The 21094-nt window shown below is 45.0% G+C and overlaps 26 non-coding genes across 26 annotated transcripts; all 26 read left to right on the forward strand.

The window, feature by feature from the left end:
* The first annotated feature begins 1147 nt into the window (after positions 1-1147).
* On the forward strand, positions 1148-1237 carry trnar-ucu (transfer RNA arginine (anticodon UCU)). The gene is given in 2 exon segments: positions 1148-1184; positions 1202-1237. It is a non-coding gene; the product is annotated as a tRNA-Arg (tRNA).
* Positions 1238-2143: 906 nt separating this feature from the next.
* trnat-agu (transfer RNA threonine (anticodon AGU)) lies at positions 2144-2217 on the forward strand. The gene has a single exon. It is a non-coding gene; the product is annotated as a tRNA-Thr (tRNA).
* An 847-nt stretch (positions 2218-3064) lies between these two features.
* trnar-ucu (transfer RNA arginine (anticodon UCU)) lies at positions 3065-3154 on the forward strand. Its single transcript is given in 2 exon segments — positions 3065-3101; positions 3119-3154. It is a non-coding gene; the product is annotated as a tRNA-Arg (tRNA).
* Positions 3155-3435: 281 nt separating this feature from the next.
* Positions 3436-3509, forward strand: trnat-ugu (transfer RNA threonine (anticodon UGU)). Its single transcript has one exon. It is a non-coding gene; the product is annotated as a tRNA-Thr (tRNA).
* Positions 3510-4296: 787 nt separating this feature from the next.
* trnat-agu (transfer RNA threonine (anticodon AGU)) lies at positions 4297-4370 on the forward strand. The gene has a single exon. It is a non-coding gene; the product is annotated as a tRNA-Thr (tRNA).
* Positions 4371-5217: 847 nt separating this feature from the next.
* Positions 5218-5307, forward strand: trnar-ucu (transfer RNA arginine (anticodon UCU)). The gene is given in 2 exon segments: positions 5218-5254; positions 5272-5307. It is a non-coding gene; the product is annotated as a tRNA-Arg (tRNA).
* Positions 5308-5588: 281 nt separating this feature from the next.
* trnat-ugu (transfer RNA threonine (anticodon UGU)) lies at positions 5589-5662 on the forward strand. Its single transcript has one exon. It is a non-coding gene; the product is annotated as a tRNA-Thr (tRNA).
* An 847-nt stretch (positions 5663-6509) lies between these two features.
* On the forward strand, positions 6510-6599 carry trnar-ucu (transfer RNA arginine (anticodon UCU)). Its single transcript is given in 2 exon segments — positions 6510-6546; positions 6564-6599. It is a non-coding gene; the product is annotated as a tRNA-Arg (tRNA).
* A 281-nt stretch (positions 6600-6880) lies between these two features.
* Positions 6881-6954, forward strand: trnat-agu (transfer RNA threonine (anticodon AGU)). The gene has a single exon. It is a non-coding gene; the product is annotated as a tRNA-Thr (tRNA).
* Positions 6955-7800: 846 nt separating this feature from the next.
* trnar-ucu (transfer RNA arginine (anticodon UCU)) lies at positions 7801-7890 on the forward strand. The gene is given in 2 exon segments: positions 7801-7837; positions 7855-7890. It is a non-coding gene; the product is annotated as a tRNA-Arg (tRNA).
* A 906-nt stretch (positions 7891-8796) lies between these two features.
* Positions 8797-8870, forward strand: trnat-agu (transfer RNA threonine (anticodon AGU)). The gene has a single exon. It is a non-coding gene; the product is annotated as a tRNA-Thr (tRNA).
* Positions 8871-9717: 847 nt separating this feature from the next.
* On the forward strand, positions 9718-9807 carry trnar-ucu (transfer RNA arginine (anticodon UCU)). Its single transcript is given in 2 exon segments — positions 9718-9754; positions 9772-9807. It is a non-coding gene; the product is annotated as a tRNA-Arg (tRNA).
* A 906-nt stretch (positions 9808-10713) lies between these two features.
* Positions 10714-10787, forward strand: trnat-agu (transfer RNA threonine (anticodon AGU)). Its single transcript has one exon. It is a non-coding gene; the product is annotated as a tRNA-Thr (tRNA).
* An 847-nt stretch (positions 10788-11634) lies between these two features.
* Positions 11635-11724, forward strand: trnar-ucu (transfer RNA arginine (anticodon UCU)). The gene is given in 2 exon segments: positions 11635-11671; positions 11689-11724. It is a non-coding gene; the product is annotated as a tRNA-Arg (tRNA).
* Positions 11725-12005: 281 nt separating this feature from the next.
* trnat-ugu (transfer RNA threonine (anticodon UGU)) lies at positions 12006-12079 on the forward strand. The gene has a single exon. It is a non-coding gene; the product is annotated as a tRNA-Thr (tRNA).
* A 787-nt stretch (positions 12080-12866) lies between these two features.
* Positions 12867-12940, forward strand: trnat-ugu (transfer RNA threonine (anticodon UGU)). Its single transcript has one exon. It is a non-coding gene; the product is annotated as a tRNA-Thr (tRNA).
* Positions 12941-13727: 787 nt separating this feature from the next.
* Positions 13728-13801, forward strand: trnat-agu (transfer RNA threonine (anticodon AGU)). The gene has a single exon. It is a non-coding gene; the product is annotated as a tRNA-Thr (tRNA).
* Positions 13802-14648: 847 nt separating this feature from the next.
* trnar-ucu (transfer RNA arginine (anticodon UCU)) lies at positions 14649-14738 on the forward strand. The gene is given in 2 exon segments: positions 14649-14685; positions 14703-14738. It is a non-coding gene; the product is annotated as a tRNA-Arg (tRNA).
* A 281-nt stretch (positions 14739-15019) lies between these two features.
* On the forward strand, positions 15020-15093 carry trnat-ugu (transfer RNA threonine (anticodon UGU)). Its single transcript has one exon. It is a non-coding gene; the product is annotated as a tRNA-Thr (tRNA).
* A 787-nt stretch (positions 15094-15880) lies between these two features.
* Positions 15881-15954, forward strand: trnat-ugu (transfer RNA threonine (anticodon UGU)). Its single transcript has one exon. It is a non-coding gene; the product is annotated as a tRNA-Thr (tRNA).
* Positions 15955-16741: 787 nt separating this feature from the next.
* Positions 16742-16815, forward strand: trnat-agu (transfer RNA threonine (anticodon AGU)). The gene has a single exon. It is a non-coding gene; the product is annotated as a tRNA-Thr (tRNA).
* An 847-nt stretch (positions 16816-17662) lies between these two features.
* Positions 17663-17752, forward strand: trnar-ucu (transfer RNA arginine (anticodon UCU)). The gene is given in 2 exon segments: positions 17663-17699; positions 17717-17752. It is a non-coding gene; the product is annotated as a tRNA-Arg (tRNA).
* Positions 17753-18033: 281 nt separating this feature from the next.
* On the forward strand, positions 18034-18107 carry trnat-agu (transfer RNA threonine (anticodon AGU)). Its single transcript has one exon. It is a non-coding gene; the product is annotated as a tRNA-Thr (tRNA).
* An 847-nt stretch (positions 18108-18954) lies between these two features.
* On the forward strand, positions 18955-19044 carry trnar-ucu (transfer RNA arginine (anticodon UCU)). Its single transcript is given in 2 exon segments — positions 18955-18991; positions 19009-19044. It is a non-coding gene; the product is annotated as a tRNA-Arg (tRNA).
* Positions 19045-19325: 281 nt separating this feature from the next.
* Positions 19326-19399, forward strand: trnat-ugu (transfer RNA threonine (anticodon UGU)). Its single transcript has one exon. It is a non-coding gene; the product is annotated as a tRNA-Thr (tRNA).
* Positions 19400-20186: 787 nt separating this feature from the next.
* Positions 20187-20260, forward strand: trnat-agu (transfer RNA threonine (anticodon AGU)). Its single transcript has one exon. It is a non-coding gene; the product is annotated as a tRNA-Thr (tRNA).
* The last annotated feature ends 834 nt before the right edge of the window (positions 20261-21094 follow it).

The raw sequence follows: 21094 nt of genomic DNA on the forward strand, positions 1-21094 counted from the left end.
ACGGGTGTGTGTTATGCCGTCCATGAATTTGGATGAAGCTAAGAAGACTTACCAAGGCCAACAGCAGTTTCAGGCTCTGTGGAACAATGGATAGAGCGTTGGACTTCTTGGCTTGTTGTGGGTTTGAACCCATTCAGAGGCTTTTGATTTAACTTGTGAAATTATTTGCCCAGGGATAAGATCTAGGTTTGTGCTTGATCATATCTCGAGAATTCAAACTAGCTTGCAGCCGATGGGAGAAGCGTTCAGACACAAACATGCATGCCTCTGCAGGATGATTATATTAGATCTGTAAAAGTCTTTCTGTACAGAGTGTGCACTCATCAAATGGTCAAGCAGATGTTCTAACTTGCCAATATGTCTTATGGCTGAAGTAAAGCTTGCACACACTTAGACAGATGAAACAGAGTTTTGCAACAGTGGCGCTGTGGCTTAGTTGGTTAAAGTGCCTGTCTAGTAAAGAGGAGATCCTGGCTTTTCTGGTGGTGAAAATGCAGTACCTCCTTTCCCTTTCTTACAATCTGAGCTGAAACACCACTCCAACTGGAGGGCTTCTAAGCCACACTGCAGAGCAAATTCCCTTGTCGTAGGCATTTGAGTCATGAGAATAAAAGATTGCACACTCAAGTCATGTTGCTTGCTAGCCAAAGAAAAGCAGCTGTCTAACGGACGGGTGTGTGTTATGCCGTCCATGAATTTGGATGAAGCTAAGAAGACGTACCAAGGCCAACAGCAGTTTCAGGCTCTGTGGAACAATGGATAGAGCGTTGGACTTCTTGGCTTGTTGTGGGTTTGAACCCATTCAGAGGCTTTTGATTTAACTTGTGAAATTATTTGCCCAGGGATAAGATCTAGGTTTGTGCTTGATCATATCTCGAGAATTCAAACTAGCTTGCAGCCGATGGGAGAAGCGTTCAGACACAAACATGCATGCCTCTGCAGGATGATTATCTTAGATCTGTAAAAGTCTTTCTGTCCAACAGGATGGCTTCTAAGCCACATTGCAGAGCAAATTCCCTGGTCGTGGGCGTTGCAGTGATGAGAATAAAAGATTGCACACTCAAGTCATGTCGCTTGCGGTGTGTCTTTTACCGTCCATGAATTTGGATGAAGCTGAGAAGACGTACCAAGACCCCTGGCAGTTTCAGGCTCTGTGGCGCAATGGATAGCGCATTGGACTTCTAGGCTTGTTGTGGGAGCTATTCAAAGGTTGTGGGTTCGAATCCCATCAGAGTCGTTTGGTTTAACTTGTGACTTATTTGCTCTGAGGTAAGATCTAGGTTTGTGCTTGATCATATCTCGAGAATTCAAACTAGCTTGCAGCCAATGGGAGAAGCGTTCAGACACAAACATGCATGCCTCTGCAGGATGATTATCTTAGATCTGTAAAAGTCTTTCTGTACAGAGTGTGCACTCATCAAATGGTCAAGCAGATGTTCTAACTTGCCAATATGTCTTATGGCTGAAGTAAAGCTTGCACACACTTAGACAGATGAAAGTGCCTGTCTAGTAAAGAGGAGATCCTGGCTTTTCTGGTGGTGAAAATGCAGTACCTCCTTTCCCTTTCTTACAATCTGAGCTGAAACACCACTCCAACTGGAGGGCTTCTAAGCCACACTGCAGAGCAAATTCCCTTGTCGTAGGCATTTGAGTCATGAGAATAAAAGATTGCACACTCAAGTCATGTTGCTTGCTAGCCAAAGAAAAGCAGCTGTCTAACGGACGGGTGTGTGTTATGCCGTCCATGAATTTGGATGAAGCTAAGAAGACTTACCAAGGCCAACAGCAGTTTCAGGCTCTGTGGAACAATGGATAGAGCGTTGGACTTCTTGGCTTGTTGTGGGTTTGAACCCATTCAGAGGCTTTTGATTTAACTTGTGAAATTATTTGCCCAGGGATAAGATCTAGGTTTGTGCTTGATCATATCTCGAGAATTCAAACTAGCTTGCAGCCAATGGGAGAAGCGTTCAGACACAAACATGCATGCCTCTGCAGGATGATTATCTTAGATCTGTAAAAGTCTTTCTGTACAGAGTGTGCACTCATCAAATGGTCAAGCAGATGTTCTAACTTGCCAATATGTCTTATGGCTGAAGTAAAGCTTGCACACACTTAGACAGATGAAACAGAGTTTTGCAACAGTGGCGCTGTGGCTTAGTTGGTTAAAGTGCCTGTCTAGTAAACAGGAGATCCTGGGTTCAAATCCCAGCAGTGCCTGCTTTGCTGGTGGTGTAAATGCAGTACTCACTTTCTTACAAGCTGAGATGAAACGCCACTCCAACAGTATGGCTTCTAAGCACACACTACCACAGAGAGAAGAACAGCTCTTGGCTGTGGTGCTGTGGCTTAGTTGGTTAAAGTGCCTGTCTAGTAAAGAGGAGATCCTGGCTTTTCTGGTGGTGAAAATGCAGTACCTCCTTTCCCTTTCTTACAATCTGAGCTGAAACACCACTCCAACTGGAGGGCTTCTAAGCCACACTGCAGAGCAAATTCCCTTGTCGTAGGCATTTGAGTCATGAGAATAAAAGATTGCACACTCAAGTCATGTTGCTTGCTAGCCAAAGAAAAGCAGCTGTCTAACGGACGGGTGTGTGTTATGCCGTCCATGAATTTGGATGAAGCTAAGAAGACGTACCAAGGCCAACAGCAGTTTCAGGCTCTGTGGAACAATGGATAGAGCGTTGGACTTCTTGGCTTGTTGTGGGTTTGAACCCATTCAGAGGCTTTTGATTTAACTTGTGAAATTATTTGCCCAGGGATAAGATCTAGGTTTGTGCTTGATCATATCTCGAGAATTCAAACTAGCTTGCAGCCGATGGGAGGAGAAGCGTTCAGACACAAACATGCATGCCTCTGCAGGATGATTATCTTAGATCTGTAAAAGTCTTTCTGTCCAACAGGATGGCTTCTAAGCCACATTGCAGAGCAAATTCCCTGGTCGTGGGGGTTGCAGTGATGAGAATAAAAGATTGCACACTCAAGTCATGTCGCTTGCGGTGTGTCTTTTACCGTCCATGAATTTGGATGAAGCTGAGAAGACGTACCAAGACCCCTGGCAGTTTCAGGCTCTGTGGCGCAATGGATAGCGCATTGGACTTCTAGGCTTGTTGTGGGAGCTATTCAAAGGTTGTGGGTTCGAATCCCATCAGAGTCGTTTGGTTTAACTTGTGACTTATTTGCTCTGAGGTAAGATCTAGGTTTGTGCTTAATAATATCTCAAGAATTCAAACGAGCTTGCAGCCGATGGGAGGAGAAGCGTTCAGACACAAACATGCATGCCTCTGCAGGATGATTATCTTAGATCTGTAAAAGTCTTTCTGTACAGAGCGTGCACTCATCAAATGGTCAAGCAGATGTTCTAACTTGCCAATATGTCTTATGGCTGAAGTAAAGCTTGCACACACTTAGACAGATGAAACAGAGTTTTGCAACAGTGGCGCTGTGGCTTAGTTGGTTAAAGTGCCTGTCTTGTAAACAGGAGATCCTGGGTTCAAATCCCAGCAGTGCCTGCTTTGCTGGTGGTGTAAATGCAGTACTCACTTTCTTACAAGCTGAGATGAAACGCCACTCCAACAGTATGGCTTCTAAGCACACACTACCACAGAGAGAAGAACAGCTCTTGGCTGTGGTGCTGTGGCTTAGTTGGTTAAAGTGCCTGTCTAGTAAAGAGGAGATCCTGGCTTTTCTGGTGGTGAAAATGCAGTACCTCCTTTCCCTTTCTTACAATCTGAGCTGAAACACCACTCCAACTGGAGGGCTTCTAAGCCACACTGCAGAGCAAATTCCCTTGTCGTAGGCATTTGAGTCATGAGAATAAAAGATTGCACACTCAAGTCATGTTGCTTGCTAGCCAAAGAAAAGCAGCTGTCTAACGGACGGGTGTGTGTTATGCCGTCCATGAATTTGGATGAAGCTAAGAAGACTTACCAAGGCCAACAGCAGTTTCAGGCTCTGTGGAACAATGGATAGAGCGTTGGACTTCTTGGCTTGTTGTGGGTTTGAACCCATTCAGAGGCTTTTGATTTAACTTGTGAAATTATTTGCCCAGGGATAAGATCTAGGTTTGTGCTTGATCATATCTCGAGAATTCAAACTAGCTTGCAGCCGATGGGAGAAGCGTTCAGACACAAACATGCATGCCTCTGCAGGATGATTATCTTAGATCTGTAAAAGTCTTTCTGTACAGAGTGTGCACTCATCAAATGGTCAAGCAGATGTTCTAACTTGCCAATATGTCTTATGGCTGAAGTAAAGCTTGCACACACTTAGACAGATGAAACAGAGTTTTGCAACAGTGGCGCTGTGGCTTAGTTGGTTAAAGTGCCTGTCTAGTAAACAGGAGATCCTGGGTTCAAATCCCAGCAGTGCCTGCTTTGCTGGTGGTGTAAATGCAGTACTCACTTTCTTACAAGCTGAGATGAAACGCCACTCCAACAGTATGGCTTCTAAGCACACACTACCACAGAGAGAAGAACAGCTCTTGGCTGTGGTGCTGTGGCTTAGTTGGTTAAAGTGCCTGTCTAGTAAAGAGGAGATCCTGGCTTTTCTGGTGGTGAAAATGCAGTACCTCCTTTCCCTTTCTTACAATCTGAGCTGAAACACCACTCCAACTGGAGGGCTTCTAAGCCACACTGCAGAGCAAATTCCCTTGTCGTAGGCATTTGAGTCATGAGAATAAAAGATTGCACACTCAAGTCATGTTGCTTGCTAGCCAAAGAAAAGCAGCTGTCTAACGGACGGGTGTGTGTTATGCCGTCCATGAATTTGGATGAAGCTAAGAAGACTTACCAAGGCCAACAGCAGTTTCAGGCTCTGTGGAACAATGGATAGAGCGTTGGACTTCTTGGCTTGTTGTGGGTTTGAACCCATTCAGAGGCTTTTGATTTAACTTGTGAAATTATTTGCCCAGGGATAAGATCTAGGTTTGTGCTTGATCATATCTCGAGAATTCAAACTAGCTTGCAGCCGATGGGAGGAGAAGCGTTCAGACACAAACATGCATGCCTCTGCAGGATGATTATCTTAGATCTGTAAAAGTCTTTCTGTCCAACAGGATGGCTTCTAAGCCACATTGCAGAGCAAATTCCCTGGTCGTGGGCGTTGCAGTGATGAGAATAAAAGATTGCACACTCAAGTCATGTCGCTTGCGGTGTGTCTTTTACCGTCCATGAATTTGGATGAAGCTGAGAAGACGTACCAAGACCCCTGGCAGTTTCAGGCTCTGTGGCGCAATGGATAGCGCATTGGACTTCTAGGCTTGTTGTGGGAGCTATTCAAAGGTTGTGGGTTCGAATCCCATCAGAGTCGTTTGGTTTAACTTGTGACTTATTTGCTCTGAGGTAAGATCTAGGTTTGTGCTTAATAATATCTCAAGAATTCAAACGAGCTTGCAGCCGATGGGAGGAGAAGCGTTCAGACACAAACATGCATAGTTCTGCAGGATGGTTATCTTAGATCTGTAAAAGTCTTTCTGTACAGAGTGTGCACTCATCAAATGGTCAAGCAGATGTTCTAACTTGCCAATATGTCTTATGGCTGAAGTAAAGCTTGCACACACTTAGACAGATGAAACAGAGTTTTGCAACAGTGGCGCTGTGGCTTAGTTGGTTAAAGTGCCTGTCTTGTAAACAGGAGATCCTGGGTTCAAATCCCAGCAGTGCCTGCTTTGCTGGTGGTGTAAATGCAGTACTCACTTTCTTACAAGCTGAGATGAAACGCCACTCCAACAGTATGGCTTCTAAGCACACACTACCACAGAGAGAAGAACAGCTCTTGGCTGTGGTGCTGTGGCTTAGTTGGTTAAAGTGCCTGTCTAGTAAAGAGGAGATCCTGGCTTTTCTGGTGGTGAAAATGCAGTACCTCCTTTCCCTTTCTTACAATCTGAGCTGAAACACCACTCCAACTGGAGGGCTTCTAAGCCACACTGCGGAGCAAATTCCCTTGTCGTAGGCATTTGAGTCATGAGAATAAAAGATTGCACACTCAAGTCATGTTGCTTGCTAGCCAAAGAAAAGCAGCTGTCTAACGGACGGGTGTGTGTTATGCCGTCCATGAATTTGGATGAAGCTAAGAAGACGTACCAAGGCCAACAGCAGTTTCAGGCTCTGTGGAACAATGGATAGAGCGTTGGACTTCTTGGCTTGTTGTGGGTTTGAACCCATTCAGAGGCTTTTGATTTAACTTGTGAAATTATTTGCCCAGGGATAAGATCTAGGTTTGTGCTTGATCATATCTCGAGAATTCAAACTAGCTTGCAGCCGATGGGAGGAGAAGCGTTCAGACACAAACATGCATGCCTCTGCAGGATGATTATCTTAGATCTGTAAAAGTCTTTCTGTCCAACAGGATGGCTTCTAAGCCACATTGCAGAGCAAATTCCCTGGTCGTGGGGGTTGCAGTGATGAGAATAAAAGATTGCACACTCAAGTCATGTCGCTTGCGGTGTGTCTTTTACCGTCCATGAATTTGGATGAAGCTGAGAAGACGTACCAAGACCCCTGGCAGTTTCAGGCTCTGTGGCGCAATGGATAGCGCATTGGACTTCTAGGCTTGTTGTGGGAGCTATTCAAAGGTTGTGGGTTCGAATCCCATCAGAGTCGTTTGGTTTAACTTGTGACTTATTTGCTCTGAGGTAAGATCTAGGTTTGTGCTTAATAATATCTCAAGAATTCAAACGAGCTTGCAGCCGATGGGAGGAGAAGCGTTCAGACACAAACATGCATGCCTCTGCAGGATGGTTATCTTAGATCTGTAAAAGTCTTTCTGTACAGTGTGTGCACTCATCAAATGGTCAAGCAGATGTTCTAACTTGCCAATATGTCTTATGGCTGAAGTAAAGCTTGTACACACTTAGACAGATGAAACAGAGTTTTGCAACAGTGGCGCTGTGGCTTAGTTGGTTAAAGTGCCTGTCTAGTAAACAGGAGATCCTGGGTTCAAATCCCAGCAGTGCCTGCTTTGCTGGTGGTGTAAATGCAGTACTCACTTTCTTACAAGCTGAGATGAAACGCCACTCCAACAGTATGGCTTCTAAGCAACACTACCACAGAGAGAAGAAGAGCTCTTGGCTGTGGTGCTGTGGCTTAGTTGGTTAAAGTGCCTGTCTAGTAAAGAGGAGATCCTGGCTTTTCTGGTGGTGAAAATGCAGTACCTCCTTTCCCTTTCTTACAATCTGAGCTGAAACACCACTCCAAATGGAGGGCTTCTAAGCCACACTGCGGAGCAAATTCCCTTGTCGTAGGCATTTAAGTCATGAGAATAAAAGATTGCACACTCAAGTCATGTTGCTTGCTAGCCAAAGAAAAGCAGCTGTCTAACGGACGGGTGTGTGTTATGCCGTCCATGAATTTGGATGAAGCTAAGAAGACGTACCAAGGCCAACAGCAGTTTCAGGCTCTGTGGAACAATGGATAGAGCGTTGGACTTCTTGGCTTGTTGTGGGTTTGAACCCATTCAGAGGCTTTTGATTTAACTTGTGAAATTATTTGCCCAGGGATAAGATCTAGGTTTGTGCTTGATCATATCTCGAGAATTCAAACTAGCTTGCAGCCGATGGGAGGAGAAGCGTTCAGACACAAACATGCATGCCTCTGCAGGATGATTATCTTAGATCTGTAAAAGTCTTTCTGTCCAACAGGATGGCTTCTAAGCCACATTGCAGAGCAAATTCCCTGGTCGTGGGCGTTGCAGTGATGAGAATAAAAGATTGCACACTCAAGTCATGTCGCTTGCGGTGTGTCTTTTACCGTCCATGAATTTGGATGAAGCTGAGAAGACGTACCAAGACCCCTGGCAGTTTCAGGCTCTGTGGCGCAATGGATAGCGCATTGGACTTCTAGGCTTGTTGTGGGAGCTATTCAAAGGTTGTGGGTTCGAATCCCATCAGAGTCGTTTGGTTTAACTTGTGACTTATTTGCTCTGAGGTAAGATCTAGGTTTGTGCTTGATCATATCTCGAGAATTCAAACTAGCTTGCAGCCAATGGGAGAAGCGTTCAGACACAAACATGCATGCCTCTGCAGGATGATTATCTTAGATCTGTAAAAGTCTTTCTGTACAGAGTGTGCACTCATCAAATGGTCAAGCAGATGTTCTAACTTGCCAATATGTCTTATGGCTGAAGTAAAGCTTGCACACACTTAGACAGATGAAAGTGCCTGTCTAGTAAAGAGGAGATCCTGGCTTTTCTGGTGGTGAAAATGCAGTACCTCCTTTCCCTTTCTTACAATCTGAGCTGAAACACCACTCCAACTGGAGGGCTTCTAAGCCACACTGCAGAGCAAATTCCCTTGTCGTAGGCATTTGAGTCATGAGAATAAAAGATTGCACACTCAAGTCATGTTGCTTGCTAGCCAAAGAAAAGCAGCTGTCTAACGGACGGGTGTGTGTTATGCCGTCCATGAATTTGGATGAAGCTAAGAAGACTTACCAAGGCCAACAGCAGTTTCAGGCTCTGTGGAACAATGGATAGAGCGTTGGACTTCTTGGCTTGTTGTGGGTTTGAACCCATTCAGAGGCTTTTGATTTAACTTGTGAAATTATTTGCCCAGGGATAAGATCTAGGTTTGTGCTTGATCATATCTCGAGAATTCAAACTAGCTTGCAGCCAATGGGAGAAGCGTTCAGACACAAACATGCATGCCTCTGCAGGATGATTATCTTAGATCTGTAAAAGTCTTTCTGTACAGAGTGTGCACTCATCAAATGGTCAAGCAGATGTTCTAACTTGCCAATATGTCTTATGGCTGAAGTAAAGCTTGCACACACTTAGACAGATGAAACAGAGTTTTGCAACAGTGGCGCTGTGGCTTAGTTGGTTAAAGTGCCTGTCTAGTAAACAGGAGATCCTGGGTTCAAATCCCAGCAGTGCCTGCTTTGCTGGTGGTGTAAATGCAGTACTCACTTTCTTACAAGCTGAGATGAAACGCCACTCCAACAGTATGGCTTCTAAGCACACACTACCACAGAGAGAAGAACAGCTCTTGGCTGTGGTGCTGTGGCTTAGTTGGTTAAAGTGCCTGTCTAGTAAAGAGGAGATCCTGGCTTTTCTGGTGGTGAAAATGCAGTACCTCCTTTCCCTTTCTTACAATCTGAGCTGAAACACCACTCCAACTGGAGGGCTTCTAAGCCACACTGCAGAGCAAATTCCCTTGTCGTAGGCATTTGAGTCATGAGAATAAAAGATTGCACACTCAAGTCATGTTGCTTGCTAGCCAAAGAAAAGCAGCTGTCTAACGGACGGGTGTGTGTTATGCCGTCCATGAATTTGGATGAAGCTAAGAAGACGTACCAAGGCCAACAGCAGTTTCAGGCTCTGTGGAACAATGGATAGAGCGTTGGACTTCTTGGCTTGTTGTGGGTTTGAACCCATTCAGAGGCTTTTGATTTAACTTGTGAAATTATTTGCCCAGGGATAAGATCTAGGTTTGTGCTTGATCATATCTCGAGAATTCAAACTAGCTTGCAGCCGATGGGAGGAGAAGCGTTCAGACACAAACATGCATGCCTCTGCAGGATGATTATCTTAGATCTGTAAAAGTCTTTCTGTCCAACAGGATGGCTTCTAAGCCACATTGCAGAGCAAATTCCCTGGTCGTGGGCGTTGCAGTGATGAGAATAAAAGATTGCACACTCAAGTCATGTCGCTTGCGGTGTGTCTTTTACCGTCCATGAATTTGGATGAAGCTGAGAAGACGTACCAAGACCCCTGGCAGTTTCAGGCTCTGTGGCGCAATGGATAGCGCATTGGACTTCTAGGCTTGTTGTGGGAGCTATTCAAAGGTTGTGGGTTCGAATCCCATCAGAGTCGTTTGGTTTAACTTGTGACTTATTTGCTCTGAGGTAAGATCTAGGTTTGTGCTTGATCATATCTCGAGAATTCAAACTAGCTTGCAGCCAATGGGAGAAGCGTTCAGACACAAACATGCATGCCTCTGCAGGATGATTATCTTAGATCTGTAAAAGTCTTTCTGTACAGAGTGTGCACTCATCAAATGGTCAAGCAGATGTTCTAACTTGCCAATATGTCTTATGGCTGAAGTAAAGCTTGCACACACTTAGACAGATGAAAGTGCCTGTCTAGTAAAGAGGAGATCCTGGCTTTTCTGGTGGTGAAAATGCAGTACCTCCTTTCCCTTTCTTACAATCTGAGCTGAAACACCACTCCAACTGGAGGGCTTCTAAGCCACACTGCAGAGCAAATTCCCTTGTCGTAGGCATTTGAGTCATGAGAATAAAAGATTGCACACTCAAGTCATGTTGCTTGCTAGCCAAAGAAAAGCAGCTGTCTAACGGACGGGTGTGTGTTATGCCGTCCATGAATTTGGATGAAGCTAAGAAGACTTACCAAGGCCAACAGCAGTTTCAGGCTCTGTGGAACAATGGATAGAGCGTTGGACTTCTTGGCTTGTTGTGGGTTTGAACCCATTCAGAGGCTTTTGATTTAACTTGTGAAATTATTTGCCCAGGGATAAGATCTAGGTTTGTGCTTGATCATATCTCGAGAATTCAAACTAGCTTGCAGCCGATGGGAGAAGCGTTCAGACACAAACATGCATGCCTCTGCAGGATGATTATCTTAGATCTGTAAAAGTCTTTCTGTACAGAGTGTGCACTCATCAAATGGTCAAGCAGATGTTCTAACTTGCCAATATGTCTTATGGCTGAAGTAAAGCTTGCACACACTTAGACAGATGAAACAGAGTTTTGCAACAGTGGCGCTGTGGCTTAGTTGGTTAAAGTGCCTGTCTAGTAAACAGGAGATCCTGGGTTCAAATCCCAGCAGTGCCTGCTTTGCTGGTGGTGTAAATGCAGTACTCACTTTCTTACAAGCTGAGATGAAACGCCACTCCAACAGTATGGCTTCTAAGCACACACTACCACAGAGAGAAGAACAGCTCTTGGCTGTGGTGCTGTGGCTTAGTTGGTTAAAGTGCCTGTCTAGTAAAGAGGAGATCCTGGCTTTTCTGGTGGTGAAAATGCAGTACCTCCTTTCCCTTTCTTACAATCTGAGCTGAAACACCACTCCAACTGGAGGGCTTCTAAGCCACACTGCGGAGCAAATTCCCTTGTCGTAGGCATTTGAGTCATGAGAATAAAAGATTGCACACTCAAGTCATGTTGCTTGCTAGCCAAAGAAAAGCAGCTGTCTAACGGACGGGTGTGTGTTATGCCGTCCATGAATTTGGATGAAGCTAAGAAGACGTACCAAGGCCAACAGCAGTTTCAGGCTCTGTGGAACAATGGATAGAGCGTTGGACTTCTTGGCTTGTTGTGGGTTTGAACCCATTCAGAGGCTTTTGATTTAACTTGTGAAATTATTTGCCCAGGGATAAGATCTAGGTTTGTGCTTGATCATATCTCGAGAATTCAAACTAGCTTGCAGCCGATGGGAGGAGAAGCGTTCAGACACAAACATGCATGCCTCTGCAGGATGATTATCTTAGATCTGTAAAAGTCTTTCTGTCCAACAGGATGGCTTCTAAGCCACATTGCAGAGCAAATTCCCTGGTCGTGGGCGTTGCAGTGATGAGAATAAAAGATTGCACACTCAAGTCATGTCGCTTGCGGTGTGTCTTTTACCGTCCATGAATTTGGATGAAGCTGAGAAGACGTACCAAGACCCCTGGCAGTTTCAGGCTCTGTGGCGCAATGGATAGCGCATTGGACTTCTAGGCTTGTTGTGGGAGCTATTCAAAGGTTGTGGGTTCGAATCCCATCAGAGTCGTTTGGTTTAACTTGTGACTTATTTGCTCTGAGGTAAGATCTAGGTTTGTGCTTAATAATATCTCAAGAATTCAAACGAGCTTGCAGCCGATGGGAGGAGAAGCGTTCAGACACAAACATGCATAGTTCTGCAGGATGGTTATCTTAGATCTGTAAAAGTCTTTCTGTACAGAGCGTGCACTCATCAAATGGTCAAGCAGATGTTCTAACTTGCCAATATGTCTTATGGCTGAAGTAAAGCTTGCACACACTTAGACAGATGAAACAGAGTTTTGCAACAGTGGCGCTGTGGCTTAGTTGGTTAAAGTGCCTGTCTTGTAAACAGGAGATCCTGGGTTCAAATCCCAGCAGTGCCTGCTTTGCTGGTGGTGTAAATGCAGTACTCACTTTCTTACAAGCTTAGATGAAACGCCACTCCAACAGTATGGCTTCTAAGCACACACTACCACAGAGAGAAGAACAGCTCTTGGCTGTGGTGCTGTGGCTTAGTTGGTTAAAGTGCCTGTCTAGTAAAGAGGAGATCCTGGCTTTTCTGGTGGTGAAAATGCAGTACCTCCTTTCCCTTTCTTACAATCTGAGCTGAAACACCACTCCAACTGGAGGGCTTCTAAGCCACACTGCAGAGCAAATTCCCTTGTCGTAGGCATTTGAGTCATGAGAATAAAAGATTGCACACTCAAGTCATGTTGCTTGCTAGCCAAAGAAAAGCAGCTGTCTAACGGACGGGTGTGTGTTATGCCGTCCATGAATTTGGATGAAGCTAAGAAGACTTACCAAGGCCAACAGCAGTTTCAGGCTCTGTGGAACAATGGATAGAGCGTTGGACTTCTTGGCTTGTTGTGGGTTTGAACCCATTCAGAGGCTTTTGATTTAACTTGTGAAATTATTTGCCCAGGGATAAGATCTAGGTTTGTGCTTGATCATATCTCGAGAATTCAAACTAGCTTGCAGCCGATGGGAAAAGCGTTCAGACACAAACATGCATGCCTCTGCAGGATGATTATATTAGATCTGTAAAAGTCTTTCTGTACAGAGTGTGCACTCATCAAATGGTCAAGCAGATGTTCTAACTTGCCAATATGTCTTATGGCTGAAGTAAAGCTTGCACACACTTAGACAGATGAAACAGAGTTTTGCAACAGTGGCGCTGTGGCTTAGTTGGTTAAAGTGCCTGTCTTGTAAACAGGAGATCCTGGGTTCAAATCCCAGCAGTGCCTGCTTTGCTGGTGGTGTAAATGCAGTACTCACTTTCTTACAAGCTGAGATGAAACGCCACTCCAACAGTATGGCTTCTAAGCACACACTACCACAGAGAGAAGAACAGCTCTTGGCTGTGGTGCTGTGGCTTAGTTGGTTAAAGTGCCTGTCTAGTAAAGAGGAGATCCTGGCTTTTCTGGTGGTGAAAATGCAGTACCTCCTTTCCCTTTCTTACAATCTGAGCTGAAACACCACTCCAACTGGAGGGCTTCTAAGCCACACTGCAGAGCAAATTCCCTTGTCGTAGGCATTTGAGTCATGAGAATAAAAGATTGCACACTCAAGTCATGTTGCTTGCTAGCCAAAGAAAAGCAGCTGTCTAACGGACGGGTGTGTGTTATGCCGTCCATGAATTTGGATGAAGCTAAGAAGACTTACCAAGGCCAACAGCAGTTTCAGGCTCTGTGGAACAATGGATAGAGCGTTGGACTTCTTGGCTTGTTGTGGGTTTGAACCCATTCAGAGGCTTTTGATTTAACTTGTGAAATTATTTGCCCAGGGATAAGATCTAGGTTTGTGCTTGATCATATCTCGAGAATTCAAACTAGCTTGCAGCCGATGGGAGAAGCGTTCAGACACAAACATGCATGCCTCTGCAGGATGATTATCTTAGATCTGTAAAAGTCTTTCTGTACAGAGTGTGCACTCATCAAATGGTCAAGCAGATGTTCTAACTTGCCAATATGTCTTATGGCTGAAGTAAAGCTTGCACACACTTAGACAGATGAAACAGAGTTTTGCAACAGTGGCGCTGTGGCTTAGTTGGTTAAAGTGCCTGTCTAGTAAACAGGAGATCCTGGGTTCAAATCCCAGCAGTGCCTGCTTTGCTGGTGGTGTAAATGCAGTACTCACTTTCTTACAAGCTGAGATGAAACGCCACTCCAACAGTATGGCTTCTAAGCACACACTACCACAGAGAGAAGAACAGCTCTTGGCTGTGGTGCTGTGGCTTAGTTGGTTAAAGTGCCTGTCTAGTAAAGAGGAGATCCTGGCTTTTCTGGTGGTGAAAATGCAGTACCTCCTTTCCCTTTCTTACAATCTGAGCTGAAACACCACTCCAAATGGAGGGCTTCTAAGCCACACTGCGGAGCAAATTCCCTTGTCGTAGGCATTTGAGTCATGAGAATAAAAGATTGCACACTCAAGTCATGTTGCTTGCTAGCCAAAGAAAAGCAGCTGTCTAACGGACGGGTGTGTGTTATGCCGTCCATGAATTTGGATGAAGCTAAGAAGACGTACCAAGGCCAACAGCAGTTTCAGGCTCTGTGGAACAATGGATAGAGCGTTGGACTTCTTGGCTTGTTGTGGGTTTGAACCCATTCAGAGGCTTTTGATTTAACTTGTGAAATTATTTGCCCAGGGATAAGATCTAGGTTTGTGCTTGATCATATCTCGAGAATTCAAACTAGCTTGCAGCCGATGGGAGGAGAAGCGTTCAGACACAAACATGCATGCCTCTGCAGGATGATTATCTTAGATCTGTAAAAGTCTTTCTGTCCAACAGGATGGCTTCTAAGCCACATTGCAGAGCAAATTCCCTGGTCGTGGGCGTTGCAGTGATGAGAATAAAAGATTGCACACTCAAGTCATGTCGCTTGCGGTGTGTCTTTTACCGTCCATGAATTTGGATGAAGCTGAGAAGACGTACCAAGACCCCTGGCAGTTTCAGGCTCTGTGGCGCAATGGATAGCGCATTGGACTTCTAGGCTTGTTGTGGGAGCTATTCAAAGGTTGTGGGTTCGAATCCCATCAGAGTCGTTTGGTTTAACTTGTGACTTATTTGCTCTGAGGTAAGATCTAGGTTTGTGCTTAATAATATCTCAAGAATTCAAACGAGCTTGCAGCCGATGGGAGGAGAAGCGTTCAGACACAAACATGCATGCCTCTGCAGGATGGTTATCTTAGATCTGTAAAAGTCTTTCTGTACAGAGTGTGCACTCATCAAATGGTCAAGCAGATGTTCTAACTTGCCAATATGTCTTATGGCTGAAGTAAAGCTTGCACACACTTAGACAGATGAAACAGAGTTTTGCAACAGTGGCGCTGTGGCTTAGTTGGTTAAAGTGCCTGTCTTGTAAACAGGAGATCCTGGGTTCAAATCCCAGCAGTGCCTGCTTTGCTGGTGGTGTAAATGCAGTACTCACTTTCTTACAAGCTGAGATGAAACGCCACTCCAACAGTATGGCTTCTAAGCACACACTACCACAGAGAGAAGAACAGCTCTTGGCTGTGGTGCTGTGGCTTAGTTGGTTAAAGTGCCTGTCTAGTAAAGAGGAGATCCTGGCTTTTCTGGTGGTGAAAATGCAGTACCTCCTTTCCCTTTCTTACAATCTGAGCTGAAACACCACTCCAACTGGAGGGCTTCTAAGCCACACTGCGGAGCAAATTCCCTTGTCGTAGGCATTTGAGTCATGAGAATAAAAGATTGCACACTCAAGTCATGTTGCTTGCTAGCCAAAGAAAAGCAGCTGTCTAACGGACGGGTGTGTGTTATGCCGTCCATGAATTTGGATGAAGCTAAGAAGACGTACCAAGGCCAACAGCAGTTTCAGGCTCTGTGGAACAATGGATAGAGCGTTGGACTTCTTGGCTTGTTGTGGGTTTGAACCCATTCAGAGGCTTTTGATTTAACTTGTGAAATTATTTGCCCAGGGATAAGATCTAGGTTTGTGCTTGATCATATCTCGAGAATTCAAACTAGCTTGCAGCCGATGGGAAAAGCGTTCAGACACAAACATGCATGCCTCTGCAGGATGATTATCTTAGATCTGTAAAAGTCTTTCTGTACAGAGTGTGCACTCATCAAATGGTCAAGCAGATGTTCTAACTTGCCAATATGTCTTATGGCTGAAGTAAAGCTTGCACACACTTAGACAGATGAAACAGAGTTTTGCAACAGTGGCGCTGTGGCTTAGTTGGTTAAAGTGCCTGTCTTGTAAACAGGAGATCCTGGGTTCAAATCCCAGCAGTGCCTGCTTTGCTGGTGGTGTAAATGCAGTACTCACTTTCTTACAAGCTGAGATGAAACGCCACTCCAACAGTATGGCTTCTAAGCACACACTACCACAGAGAGAAGAACAGCTCTTGGCTGTGGTGCTGTGGCTTAGTTGGTTAAAGTGCCTGTCTAGTAAAGAGGAGATCCTGGCTTTTCTGGTGGTGAAAATGCAGTACCTCCTTTCCCTTTCTTACAATCTGAGCTGAAACACCACTCCAACTGGAGGGCTTCTAAGCCACACTGCAGAGCAAATTCCCTTGTCGTAGGCATTTGAGTCATGAGAATAAAAGATTGCACACTCAAGTCATGTTGCTTGCTAGCCAAAGAAAAGCAGCTGTCTAACGGACGGGTGTGTGTTATGCCGTCCATGAATTTGGATGAAGCTAAGAAGACTTACCAAGGCCAACAGCAGTTTCAGGCTCTGTGGAACAATGGATAGAGCGTTGGACTTCTTGGCTTGTTGTGGGTTTGAACCCATTCAGAGGCTTTTGATTTAACTTGTGAAATTATTTGCCCAGGGATAAGATCTAGGTTTGTGCTTGATCATATCTCGAGAATTCAAACTAGCTTGCAGCCGATGGGAGAAGCGTTCAGACACAAACATGCATGCCTCTGCAGGATGATTATCTTAGATCTGTAAAAGTCTTTCTGTACAGAGTGTGCACTCATCAAATGGTCAAGCAGATGTTCTAACTTGCCAATATGTCTTATGGCTGAAGTAAAGCTTGCACACACTTAGACAGATGAAACAGAGTTTTGCAACAGTGGCGCTGTGGCTTAGTTGGTTAAAGTGCCTGTCTAGTAAACAGGAGATCCTGGGTTCAAATCCCAGCAGTGCCTGCTTTGCTGGTGGTGTAAATGCAGTACTCACTTTCTTACAAGCTGAGATGAAACGCCACTCCAACAGTATGGCTTCTAAGCACACACTACCACAGAGAGAAGAACAGCTCTTGGCTGTGGTGCTGTGGCTTAGTTGGTTAAAGTGCCTGTCTAGTAAAGAGGAGATCCTGGCTTTTCTGGTGGTGAAAATGCAGTACCTCCTTTCCCTTTCTTACAATCTGAGCTGAAACACCACTCCAACTGGAGGGCTTCTAAGCCACACTGCGGAGCAAATTCCCTTGTCGTAGGCATTTGAGTCATGAGAATAAAAGATTGCACACTCAAGTCATGTTGCTTGCTAGCCAAAGAAAAGCAGCTGTCTAACGGACGGGTGTGTGTTATGCCGTCCATGAATTTGGATGAAGCTAAGAAGACGTACCAAGGCCAACAGCAGTTTCAGGCTCTGTGGAACAATGGATAGAGCGTTGGACTTCTTGGCTTGTTGTGGGTTTGAACCCATTCAGAGGCTTTTGATTTAACTTGTGAAATTATTTGCCCAGGGATAAGATCTAGGTTTGTGCTTGATCATATCTCGAGAATTCAAACTAGCTTGCAGCCGATGGGAGGAGAAGCGTTCAGACACAAACATGCATGCCTCTGCAGGATGATTATCTTAGATCTGTAAAAGTCTTTCTGTCCAACAGGATGGCTTCTAAGCCACATTGCAGAGCAAATTCCCTGGTCGTGGGCGTTGCAGTGATGAGAATAAAAGATTGCACACTCAAGTCATGTCGCTTGCGGTGTGTCTTTTACCGTCCATGAATTTGGATGAAGCTGAGAAGACGTACCAAGACCCCTGGCAGTTTCAGGCTCTGTGGCGCAATGGATAGCGCATTGGACTTCTAGGCTTGTTGTGGGAGCTATTCAAAGGTTGTGGGTTCGAATCCCATCAGAGTCGTTTGGTTTAACTTGTGACTTATTTGCTCTGAGGTAAGATCTAGGTTTGTGCTTAATAATATCTCAAGAATTCAAACGAGCTTGCAGCCGATGGGAGGAGAAGCGTTCAGACACAAACATGCATAGTTCTGCAGGATGGTTATCTTAGATCTGTAAAAGTCTTTCTGTACAGAGTGTGCACTCATCAAATGGTCAAGCAGATGTTCTAACTTGCCAATATGTCTTATGGCTGAAGTAAAGCTTGCACACACTTAGACAGATGAAACAGAGTTTTGCAACAGTGGCGCTGTGGCTTAGTTGGTTAAAGTGCCTGTCTAGTAAACAGGAGATCCTGGGTTCAAATCCCAGCAGTGCCTGCTTTGCTGGTGGTGTAAATGCAGTACTCACTTTCTTACAAGCTGAGATGAAACGCCACTCCAACAGTATGGCTTCTAAGCACACACTACCACAGAGAGAAGAACAGCTCTTGGCTGTGGTGCTGTGGCTTAGTTGGTTAAAGTGCCTGTCTAGTAAAGAGGAGATCCTGGCTTTTCTGGTGGTGAAAATGCAGTACCTCCTTTCCCTTTCTTACAATCTGAGCTGAAACACCACTCCAACTGGAGGGCTTCTAAGCCACACTGCGGAGCAAATTCCCTTGTCGTAGGCATTTGAGTCATGAGAATAAAAGATTGCACACTCAAGTCATGTTGCTTGCTAGCCAAAGAAAAGCAGCTGTCTAACGGACGGGTGTGTGTTATGCCGTCCATGAATTTGGATGAAGCTAAGAAGACGTACCAAGGCCAACAGCAGTTTCAGGCTCTGTGGAACAATGGATAGAGCGTTGGACTTCTTGGCTTGTTGTGGGTTTGAACCCATTCAGAGGCTTTTGATTTAACTTGTGAAATTATTTGCCCAGGGATAAGATCTAGGTTTGTGCTTGATCATATCTCGAGAATTCAAACTAGCTTGCAGCCGATGGGAGGAGAAGCGTTCAGACACAAACATGCATGCCTCTGCAGGATGATTATCTTAGATCTGTAAAAGTCTTTCTGTCCAACAGGATGGCTTCTAAGCCACATTGCAGAGCAAATTCCCTGGTCGTGGGGGTTGCAGTGATGAGAATAAAAGATTGCACACTCAAGTCATGTCGCTTGCGGTGTGTCTTTTACCGTCCATGAATTTGGATGAAGCTGAGAAGACGTACCAAGACCCCTGGCAGTTTCAGGCTCTGTGGCGCAATGGATAGCGCATTGGACTTCTAGGCTTGTTGTGGGAGCTATTCAAAGGTTGTGGGTTCGAATCCCATCAGAGTCGTTTGGTTTAACTTGTGACTTATTTGCTCTGAGGTAAGATCTAGGTTTGTGCTTAATAATATCTCAAGAATTCAAACGAGCTTGCAGCCGATGGGAGGAGAAGCGTTCAGACACAAACATGCATAGTTCTGCAGGATGGTTATCTTAGATCTGTAAAAGTCTTTCTGTACAGAGTGTGCACTCATCAAATGGTCAAGCAGATGTTCTAACTTGCCAATATGTCTTATGGCTGAAGTAAAGCTTGCACACACTTAGACAGATGAAACAGAGTTTTGCAACAGTGGCGCTGTGGCTTAGTTGGTTAAAGTGCCTGTCTTGTAAACAGGAGATCCTGGGTTCAAATCCCAGCAGTGCCTGCTTTGCTGGTGGTGTAAATGCAGTACTCACTTTCTTACAAGCTGAGATGAAACGCCACTCCAACAGTATGGCTTCTAAGCACACACTACCACAGAGAGAAGAACAGCTCTTGGCTGTGGTGCTGTGGCTTAGTTGGTTAAAGTGCCTGTCTAGTAAAGAGGAGATCCTGGCTTTTCTGGTGGTGAAAATGCAGTACCTCCTTTCCCTTTCTTACAATCTGAGCTGAAACACCACTCCAACTGGAGGGCTTCTAAGCCACACTGCAGAGCAAATTCCCTTGTCGTAGGCATTTGAGTCATGAGAATAAAAGATTGCACACTCAAGTCATGTTGCTTGCTAGCCAAAGAAAAGCAGCTGTCTAACGGACGGGTGTGTGTTATGCCGTCCATGAATTTGGATGAAGCTAAGAAGACTTACCAAGGCCAACAGCAGTTTCAGGCTCTGTGGAACAATGGATAGAGCGTTGGACTTCTTGGCTTGTTGTGGGTTTGAACCCATTCAGAGGCTTTTGATTTAACTTGTGAAATTATTTGCCCAGGGATAAGATCTAGGTTTGTGCTTGATCATATCTCGAGAATTCAAACTAGCTTGCAGCCGATGGGAGAAGCGTTCAGACACAAACATGCATGCCTCTGCAGGATGATTATATTAGATCTGTAAAAGTCTTTCTGTACAGACTGTGCACTCATCAAATGGTCAAGCAGATGTTCTAACTTGCCAATATGTCTTATGGCTGAAGTAAAGCTTGCACACACTTAGACAGATGAAACAGAGTTTTGCAACAGTGGCGCTGTGGCTTAGTTGGTTAAAGTGCCTGTCTAGTAAACAGGAGATCCTGGGTTCAAATCCCAGCAGTGCCTGCTTTGCTGGTGGTGTAAATGCAGTACTCACTTTCTTACAAGCTGAGATGAAACGCCACTCCAACAGTATGGCTTCTAAGCACACACTACCACAGAGAGAAGAACAGCTCTTGGCTGTGGTGCTGTGGCTTAGTTGGTTAAAGTGCCTGTCTAGTAAAGAGGAGATCCTGGCTTTTCTGGTGGTGAAAATGCAGTACCTCCTTTCCCTTTCTTACAATCTGAGCTGAAACACCACTCCAACTGGAGGGCTTCTAAGCCACACTGCGGAGCAAATTCCCTTGTCGTAGGCATTTGAGTCATGAGAATAAAAGATTGCACACTCAAGTCATGTTGCTTGCTAGCCAAAGAAAAGCAGCTGTCTAACGGACGGGTGTGTGTTATGCCGTCCATGAATTTGGATGAAGCTAAGAAGACGTACCAAGGCCAACAGCAGTTTCAGGCTCTGTGGAACAATGGATAGAGCGTTGGACTTCTTGGCTTGTTGTGGGTTTGAACCCATTCAGAGGCTTTTGATTTAACTTGTGAAATTATTTGCCCAGGGATAAGATCTAGGTTTGTGCTTGATCATATCTCGAGAATTCAAACTAGCTTGCAGCCGATGGGAGGAGAAGCGTTCAGACACAAACATGCATGCCTCTGCAGGATGATTATCTTAGATCTGTAAAAGTCTTTCTGTCCAACAGGATGGCTTCTAAGCCACATTGCAGAGCAAATTCCCTGGTCGTGGGCGTTGCAGTGATGAGAATAAAAGATTGCACACTCAAGTCATGTCGCTTGCGGTGTGTCTTTTACCGTCCATGAATTTGGATGAAGCTGAGAAGACGTACCAAGACC

This window comes from Tachysurus vachellii, chromosome 8 (assembly GCF_030014155.1).
Source record: "Tachysurus vachellii isolate PV-2020 chromosome 8, HZAU_Pvac_v1, whole genome shotgun sequence".
Taxonomy (NCBI): Eukaryota; Metazoa; Chordata; class Actinopteri; order Siluriformes; family Bagridae; genus Tachysurus; species Tachysurus vachellii.